General features: G+C 40.3%; 1 non-coding gene across 1 annotated transcript; it reads right to left on the bottom strand.

Moving 5' to 3' along the window:
• Positions 1-8,093: 8,093 nt before the first annotated feature.
• Positions 8,094-8,166, bottom strand: TRNAA-AGC. Its single transcript has one exon. It is a non-coding gene; the product is annotated as a tRNA-Ala (tRNA).
• Between the last annotated feature and the right edge of the window lie 534 nt (positions 8,167-8,700).

Below are 8,700 nucleotides of genomic sequence, written 5' to 3'. Positions count from 1 at the left end.
AGACAAACATGCCAATTTAGTAAAGAAGATAATTAAAATTTTATTGAAAACATACACCAACAAGAATGTCTACTTAGAAACTGCTTCCCTGCATGTAAATGCAGGCTCTACCTTTTGCTTTCAGCTCAGGAACTGTGCAGCAAAGATTTACAAGGAATGCTTACTAAGAAACAGCACTTTCAAAGATTACTCTGAACTGCAGTACATAGAAATACTCACAGTATCATGAAGCAGATCAGAGTTGCAAACAGATTAACTGCCTTTTTGTGTTCAGAAATTTCACTCTTGACACCTGCTATGAGCTCGATTCCCTGTTTTGCCTTGCCCAAGAAGTGTGTATGTGTATATGACATACATATATGTCAAAGGAAAAAAAAAAATGGAAAATTCTTTATTCTTAATGGGAAAATGTCCATCTCACAAGGTTTAAAATGGAGAAATGTCTATTTACTTTTTCCTCACAAACCAGAAACCCTTTAAAATGCAGATATATGTAAAATAGGCCCCCAAAAAACCTTTAAAGAATAAATTAGTTCATTCTGTGGCATCTCACCAGGCTGTGGAATTTATGAAAACCACATTCCTTGGATTCTAAAACACTGGCCATCCTGCTGCTCTTTCAAATAATGTTGATTTTGCTGACTAGTCTCTCTGAGAGCCAGCACAGTTGTCTAATTGTAAGTAAATAATCTCAGAACAAATCCATGTTTGACATACTGTCATACTAACATTTACTGTTTTGCAAAAGGGATTTACTTCAAGGATATTGAAAAATTCCATTGGTTTTTAAGAGGAGTAGCAACTGTGACCCTCTATAAATTAAAATGCTTGACCCTGCTATATGATATAGATGATACAAAGTGTTTCACATGTTCAGATCAGTAAAGGCAGAAAACAAACCCTCCTTATGAAGGTGCAGTATTATGTTCATGCAAACATCCACAAGGGCTATGAGGGTTTACAGGGGTTAGATATTTAAAGCTGAGAGTCAGCAGCCCACGTGTAGCCCCGACAGCTTCTCTGCGAATGTATAAGGTCGATTATAGGGGTCTACCCTTGCAGATCATATTGCTAGGAAAGGGCACGTGGGCCACACTCAGAGACGTTATTATGCCATTTAAGACAGCAGTGCCATTGTGATGTCAAAGTTCAAGAGCTTCATGAGCCCTTTGGACCACCTACAACCCGAGGCTGCCAAATTCTAGCATCCTGTATGTTCAAGGAAAGAAAGAGTCATGAAATCTAAGCTAAAAGCCTGGAGTGGACAGCCTGAGCACTGCCCACAACTGCCCTTCTGAGACCCTTGCAGGGCAGGCTGGGATCATACACGGACTCCAGGTCCATCAGCCCTACTGCTCTTGAATGTAGTGCCATGGTACTGGTGGCACCCAAGACAAGTGCCTGTGGCAAAGGGTTTGCCTAGCTGAGATGTCACAACTCTCTTTCTCTGTCAATATAAACCAAGACCTAACAATCTGGCATACCAGCAGGCTCTGAAGAGCTCATTGTGCTCTTGAATGAGGTCACAAGGTAGCAGCATAGGCCCAGCAGCATGCATGGCCCATGGTGTCCAGGAACAATAACCCTCAAAATCTATGAGGCTTACGGAGGACCTACTAACATCCAAGACAAGGCAGATGACGTGGTGTATCTGAAGCACAGGGTCACCTCCAGGGATTACAAATCCATAGACATACACTGATTATCTTGACCAGTGATGGGAAGGGTGCTGGACTGGGGCATGAAGGTACCTGAATTCTCACCCCTCACTCTTTGAATGAATGTAAGAAGCTACTTCGTGTGTTGTTTTCTTCCATCACCAGCATGAAGATACAGATCCACATCTCCCTTTGTGAAACTCTGTATTTATGATGTCATCACCATAGTTGCTCTTTTCATTTCCATCATGACTGCTTACCGTAGCTCTTGTTTAACATAGCTATTGAAAGAGCGCATCCTTCTGTAGCACAGCCACTGTCGTATCACAGTCACCATACAACCTGCTTGAAGAGGGATGCAGAGCTCATGCAAGTTCCAGTGATGCAAAATGCAAACCTGTGAGCAGAGTTACCCCAGCAAGCTGCTCCTGAGACCCAGTGCACCTTATTCACGTGCAGACCAGATTCTGACTGTGATGCAAAATTCCCAAAGACTTGTGCTTTGACTTGTTATGTGTAAGTTGATGTTTGGGTTTTTTTAAGAAGGAAGCTTGCCAGGTGCTCTCAGCCTCAGTCCCAGTGCTGAAGCCAAAGTGCCTTGTACCATTAAGTGTAAGAAGGCAAAAAGGTGACAGAACTTCGCTACTGACTTCAGACCAAGAACAATTTAGGATATATTTTCATATAATGTTTTTACAGAGCTGAATACTTTTTTATTTTTACTGTGCAGAGAGGGGAGAGCTTTTGCCTGTGATATATTTTAGTTCTGACCCCTTTAATTTTCCCATTATGAAAAAGTGCAAAAATTGCTTATTGTGAACAAATTTAATAGAAATATTCATAAGAAACAACAAAAATATTCTGTGACTAATGAAAGCATTTAAATTGGCTAGCTAGATGTCTAATCAGCCCAGCTAATAACAAGTTTGCATTTGTCTGAAAATTCAAATTGCTGAAGTACAGTCAGCGTGATGGAGGTATATGAAGTTTTGTTTAAATTTTTGGCTCCTACAGGAAAAAATTGTCTTTTTGGATTTGTGTGCATCTGTTTCTATCTGAAACTAAAATCCAAGGAAACAGGAGCTGGAACGGATTTTGATATTGATTCAAGTGGTGCATGAAAAATCAAGTCAGTTCTCCTGGATCAGTACCAATTTCACTATTTCCAGTCAAAGAAGTTATGACACTTATTATTAAAATGTTCTTGAATTGAACTGTGCAAAAAAAATCCAGCGCATCAAGTCAGTTCTTCTGGACTTGTGTGCTGCCCATGGAGAGATCTCTCATAAATGCAGCTAATAAATTTGCCCTTTGTGACCTCATGCTGTGAAGTTACTGAAATAATTAAAAGAGTTCCTATATCAAATAACAAAGCCCCTTTTTTGACAGTGGAATGTGTAATGTTTGTAGATTTTCCTCTCCAGTAAGCTGTCAACATTTTCAAAGGAAAACAGGAAGACGTCTAGTGAGGAGATCACAAGGTAGGGGAGTCAGGAGGTCTGGGTTTATTCCTGGCCCCGTCACCATCACACGACGAGTGATGCACAGCCCCTCCCTGCTTCGGTGCCATCATCTGCCACCCAACAGTGCTGTTCCCGATGGATTTTGTCTGGGCTATGCTCCAGGTACTGGGGGCCATTGGGAAAGTGCTGGTAGCAGGAGGTGTTCACAGTTATCCAGAGCTCCTGGGCACCTCCGACATTCTGTGAATTTTGAGAAAAGATTGGCTACCTCTGATAAAAAAAAAAGATAGCACAAAAACTACAGGTTTTTTGCCTCTCTGAAAAGTTCAGCCGCCTTGCAGGGAATATTAACCACTTTCCCATGAATGCACATACTGGCCACAAAGGTGCCGTTATAATAGTTGTCATGTAATCCAATGTTTGTCTTAAGCAATACATTTTCAGCAACGATCCAATAATATTTCCATGGGATCCCAAGTGGCTTATTCTTTTTTTTCTTTTCTTTTTTGAGGTTGAATTAACAGTTACGTAATATACAAAGGTTTTTTCTTTTGCTTCATAAATTATATTTGTTAGGCACAGTGGAAAAAGAGCACCATATAACAATTCAAAATGAAGCCATCTGGCTTTGTGTCCATCTAACAATGTTTAACAAATATCCCACATCTAAAAGAAATATGATGCACTATTTCTGTGGTGCGTCCACGTACTTTACTTTGAAGAAGCATAGCACATACATACAGATTTTCAACAAAGTGTATATTTCTTCTCTTTTTCTATACAATTTCTTTGCTTCTTTGTGCTCCACTGTGATGAGCCTTAAAAAAATTAGAAACAAATTCCTACAGTCACGACCTTACTGTGCACTAACTCAGTGTGGGCTCCTACCTTGCAGCCAGCAGAAGGCAGGTTACCCAGCCATGACTGCAGGTAAACTACTTTGCAGGAAGGGAAAATGGAAGGGAACTGCACTTATCACCTAGATGCAGCTATGCTGTAAGTTCATGACCGTAATTTACTTCAAAATAACTTGTTGACTTGTCCCATACTCTGATGAGTTCACACTATGAGCATATGAGCACTTTGGATGATGCAAGATAAATATGCTCCCATATGAAAAATGTCTCTCCGTTGGCATTTGGATATTGCTTGTGGGAAGAAAAAGAAAAGAGCAGAAGGGATTTCAAGCTTAAATTCATGCTACTGGGAAAATCTTACAATTAGTCTACACCCAGTGTTCCTTTATGTGTGGTCTCCAAGACATCAGAAGGGAAACTGTGAAACAATTGCGAAAAAATTAAAAAAACACATGCACGCACACATATTCCCACAGATGGAAACAAGCAGGCAGGCAAAAGGGGAGAAAATAAAACTAATCGATGTGCTTTTGAAGCCTCATCTTAGTATTTGAATGTAGTGGAAACTATCTTGGCAACGCTGTGCAAGGTAATTCTTGTACTTATTTCTTTCCCCCCAGCCCATTAGGTGGTAGTTCAGTAAAGAGGACTGATAAACACCTTTAGTGAAGACATGACTTTCACGAATAAACAGACTTTTGCACTTACACGGTAAAAGGACTTCACAGAAAAATGTGGTAACTATACACAGAATTTCTGAGGATAAATCTGTCCATTTGAGAGGGCTTAGTTTTAATACTACTTTATGATAAGACATAGGCCAACAGAACTTCACAGAATGACTCTGGCCTTCCACCACGAGAAGGTAGGCCACCTTTGATGAAATACCTGTGCTAGGACATTGACATCTCTGTAGCTGCAACTGTATTTTGGTTTGGAGGGAATTGGATACCTCTTGGATTCCCGTGCAGGAGTTAGTACCTGCCTGGTATATTATGCAGTGAACTGCCTCTCATGTGAGCACAGAAGAGATTGGCAATGTTCAAGGACTTGTGCTGCTGCCTCTCCATCCCTCCTCTCCCATCTTGGAAAGAAATTGCAGGTGCAGGACAATAGGATATACAAAAGATCTTCTGCAGGGCAGCTGTCCTTCTCTCTGCACCTCTTCAGGCCCAGGACTGACACAACTGAACAAGCAGAAGTCTGTAGGACAGCCAAGCTTTAAGTCAATTAAATAAATTAATTAATGAAATGTTTATATATCCAACTCCAAATCTGTATGTAGCACCCACTTACAGAAGCACTTCTGAAAATTATCATTTGAGCCATGCAAAGGATGAGAACAGTTTGGCATATACATTAGCAGTCACAATTTGTTCTCCCTGTTCATAAAAAAGGAATAAAGAGTCCAAGGAGCCTCTTGCCTTTGAAGGTGGGGTCCAGGGCCAGCCACCAGCAATGCTGGGACTCTAGCAGATGTGAATAGGCTCTGTACTAGGCTACAGGCTCTTGTTCTGCGGATCCCGATGTTTGCATGCACACACACACGTGCTTAGCTGATGAAACTCTGCTGTTATGATCAATAGCTTTGCTTCTTTTTTCACGACCATCTGTGATTTTGACTCATTTATTCCAAAACTGCACAGCTAACTCTGCCCAGCTATTTAAAATTAAAGATCTTAGCTGATCTTAGCTGGCTTTTACTTTTTCTCTTTTTTTTTCTTTTTTTTTCTTAATGCGAGTTCATTAAATTCTGTCCTCCTCTCTGCCCTTGTGACTGAAAGGAGCTCATGCAGGTGATTTAAGACAGGGGAGAAGAGCCCAGAAATCCTGTACGTTGTCATCTCCATGTGTATGAGAGAGCACTGAAATCTTCTGTGTCTCTGCCTGAGACTTTCTCTGTTCCGCAACTTTAGTAACACAAGTGTTTTCTCTGCCATTAGCTCACCATGTGGGAATCAGTGGCTTAGCATGCATAGCAGTGCAGCAAAAGCTTAAAGTACGCTACAAAGCTTAATGACAAAAATATGTGTAGAATCAAATAAATCAAAATCTTACTTTTGGACTGGTTTTTGTGGGTGGAAGGTTGTTCTTGCACTTCATTTTAAAGCCCTCATTCATTCCTGAAATATAAAGCTATCAGTTTTGTTTCTGATTTGGTCAACTTCACTCAGTTCTTCACATACAATAAAGGACAAAACCTACACTAACCATTAGACAATATATTTAAGACTATCTTTACTATCTTGTTCCTTTATGCAAGACTTTTTAAAAAAAAATATGTAATATTTACAGTTTGACAGAAAATCATGTCTTTTATTCATCTTAGAGGGCTTAGCATCAGGGGGCCCCATCAAATGGGTTTTACTTAATCACACAGCCAAGCAGTTAAGCTGAAAAATATGATTCTTTTTAACATAAACTCATGAAAATACATCTTGTTGAAGCCTCCCAATATGATGTAATACAAAAAATATATATAAACATATGAGTTATTTAGTGAAGTTTTGCAGTCTTGACAAACTATCCATTATAAAATGGATCTTTTCCCTGGGATGGGAAGCTAATCTTAGTAAATCTTTCAAAGTAAGATGAGTGAAAACGGGGATATATTTGTTCATGAGTAGTTCAAACTTGTACAGATCTTGAAAACATGTAGAGAACTGCAGCAGAAATATTAGGATTGGTACAAATGAAGCACAAGTGGGAAGGTCTGGGTGGGCAACCACCAGAAGAAGCAGCAGGGAAAAGTTTATGAGTGTGACAGCTGCTGATGGTGCCTGGATCAGCAGACCATGAAGACTCTAGCTGATCTGTGTGTGGCTTCCCAGAACACCCAGACTGGGCGACACAGAGGTGGGCCAGGCTGGAGTAACGAATGTCTCTCAGTGTCTAGATACTATGGAAGAGGCACGTACAAAACTAGGTCACTGTCACCAACCCAAGAAGAAAACAGATGTGAAGAGGGCTTCCCTTGTCCTGCCCGCCATGTAGTCCCAACCAGGCTGCCTGGGTGCTCACATCTGGATGGCTGAATGAATCATTTGGGGTATATACCCCTCCTGCTGCTTGTCAGCAGCAGCAAATGGGCACAAGAGCGTAAACATGAGTGAAATTTGTTTGATTTTTGGAATAAAATCACTTTCCCCTCTATAAAGCTTTGCCTCAATCTTTGTTAGATCATTGCTAGTGTAGCAGCATTATTTCCTACAGACATATGTGAAACTCTGGCCTTCGAAGAACTTTGTTGCTATGAATCAGCGATTGCTCTGCTGCTTGCCTGCAAAGAACAGGGGCAGGTTCCAGCACAGTTTGCCTCTAAGACACATACAAAGAGGAGTTACACATCCAAACCCATCATGTGTTTGTTTTACTATATTGGATTTGCACAGCTTTCCTTTCTGCCAGTAAAATACAAAAACAAAAAAAGAGGTAATCCTCTCAACATGCAGTGAAATCCTGGCTCCACTTAAACCAGTGGCAGATATCCCATTCAGAAGGGCCAAGATCTCAGTGATGGCTTCTGGTATTCCAAGCTGCTAAATGTGAAAGTTTAAAGAAAAGGATGTCTGTAAAGATGCTGCCTTATCAAGTTCTCTAGGCTAGCGAGCACTATCAGAAAGAGCAAAAGTAGTAAAAGCAGTAAAACTGCTCTGAAAAGAGCATCTTCAAAGAGCAGTTAAGTTCAAGTAGGTATTTAATAGCTGTTAAAGAACCAAACAATATTCACTCCTACAAGAAATAAAAAGTAAATAGGATCTTTTCCACTGACTTTAATGGCAGCTCAGTCTACCTTTCGGGAAATGAGCAGCGATATCTACATCCACGTCTGCGTATGTCCTTGAAATGTGTTCATTTCCTTCATCCACAGGTTTTAATAACCTACCGTCCTGTCTTATAGAATCATAGAATGATAGAATCATAGAATGGCATGGGCTGGAAGGGACCTTAGAGATCATCTAGTCCAACCTCCCTGTCGTGGGCATGGATGCCACCTCCCAACTAGACCAGGCAACACATGGGGACCGAGCGGGAATCAAACCCGTGACCTCGATGTTGTCGTTGTTGTCAGAACCACACTCAAACCACTGAGCTAACTAGCCCCCTTAAAATACTGGAGAATGCGGGCATCGATCCCGCTACCTCTCGCATGCTAAGCAAGCGCTCTACCATTTGAGCTAATTCCCCTTGTTATAATAGTAGCTAAAATATTTTCCAATGCAATAGTACTCTTTTCATCAAAATTGAAACATTTTAAGATATGTTGATACAAAGGAACTCCATCCCCAAAGGATTTCAGCACAAACATTTAACTATTTCAAGAAAATAAAATCAATCACACATGAATGAAACTTCATTTTGGCATTCTGAAATTATGTTCATTTAAAAATCAATTCTATAACTCATGGCATATTATACACTACTGCAGTTGCCATATGATGACATAGCATAATGTAATACAAACTAACATTGTAGCTGAAATATTTTATTCTCTTACTGAGTGGTACTATCTTTAAAAATCCTTCTTGTGTTGCTTTCTATCACTGAATGGAACTTCTTTCCTTGATCACAGTGTCTCTTGTTTTTTGCAAAGATCTGGTATGTCATTCCCATCCAAGTATTTCCTGTTTGTATTGGAACTGAACAGTCTGATAAACTGTTTCAACTCAACAGAAACAGGGGACACTTAGACTGAGAAGATAAAATGCTTTATTGAGTAGT

This window comes from Apaloderma vittatum, unplaced genomic scaffold (assembly GCF_000703405.1).
Source record: "Apaloderma vittatum isolate BGI_N311 unplaced genomic scaffold, ASM70340v1 scaffold6224, whole genome shotgun sequence".
NCBI classification, from domain to species: Eukaryota; Metazoa; Chordata; class Aves; order Trogoniformes; family Trogonidae; genus Apaloderma; species Apaloderma vittatum.
This window is presented reverse-complemented; position numbering and strand designations above follow the sequence as displayed.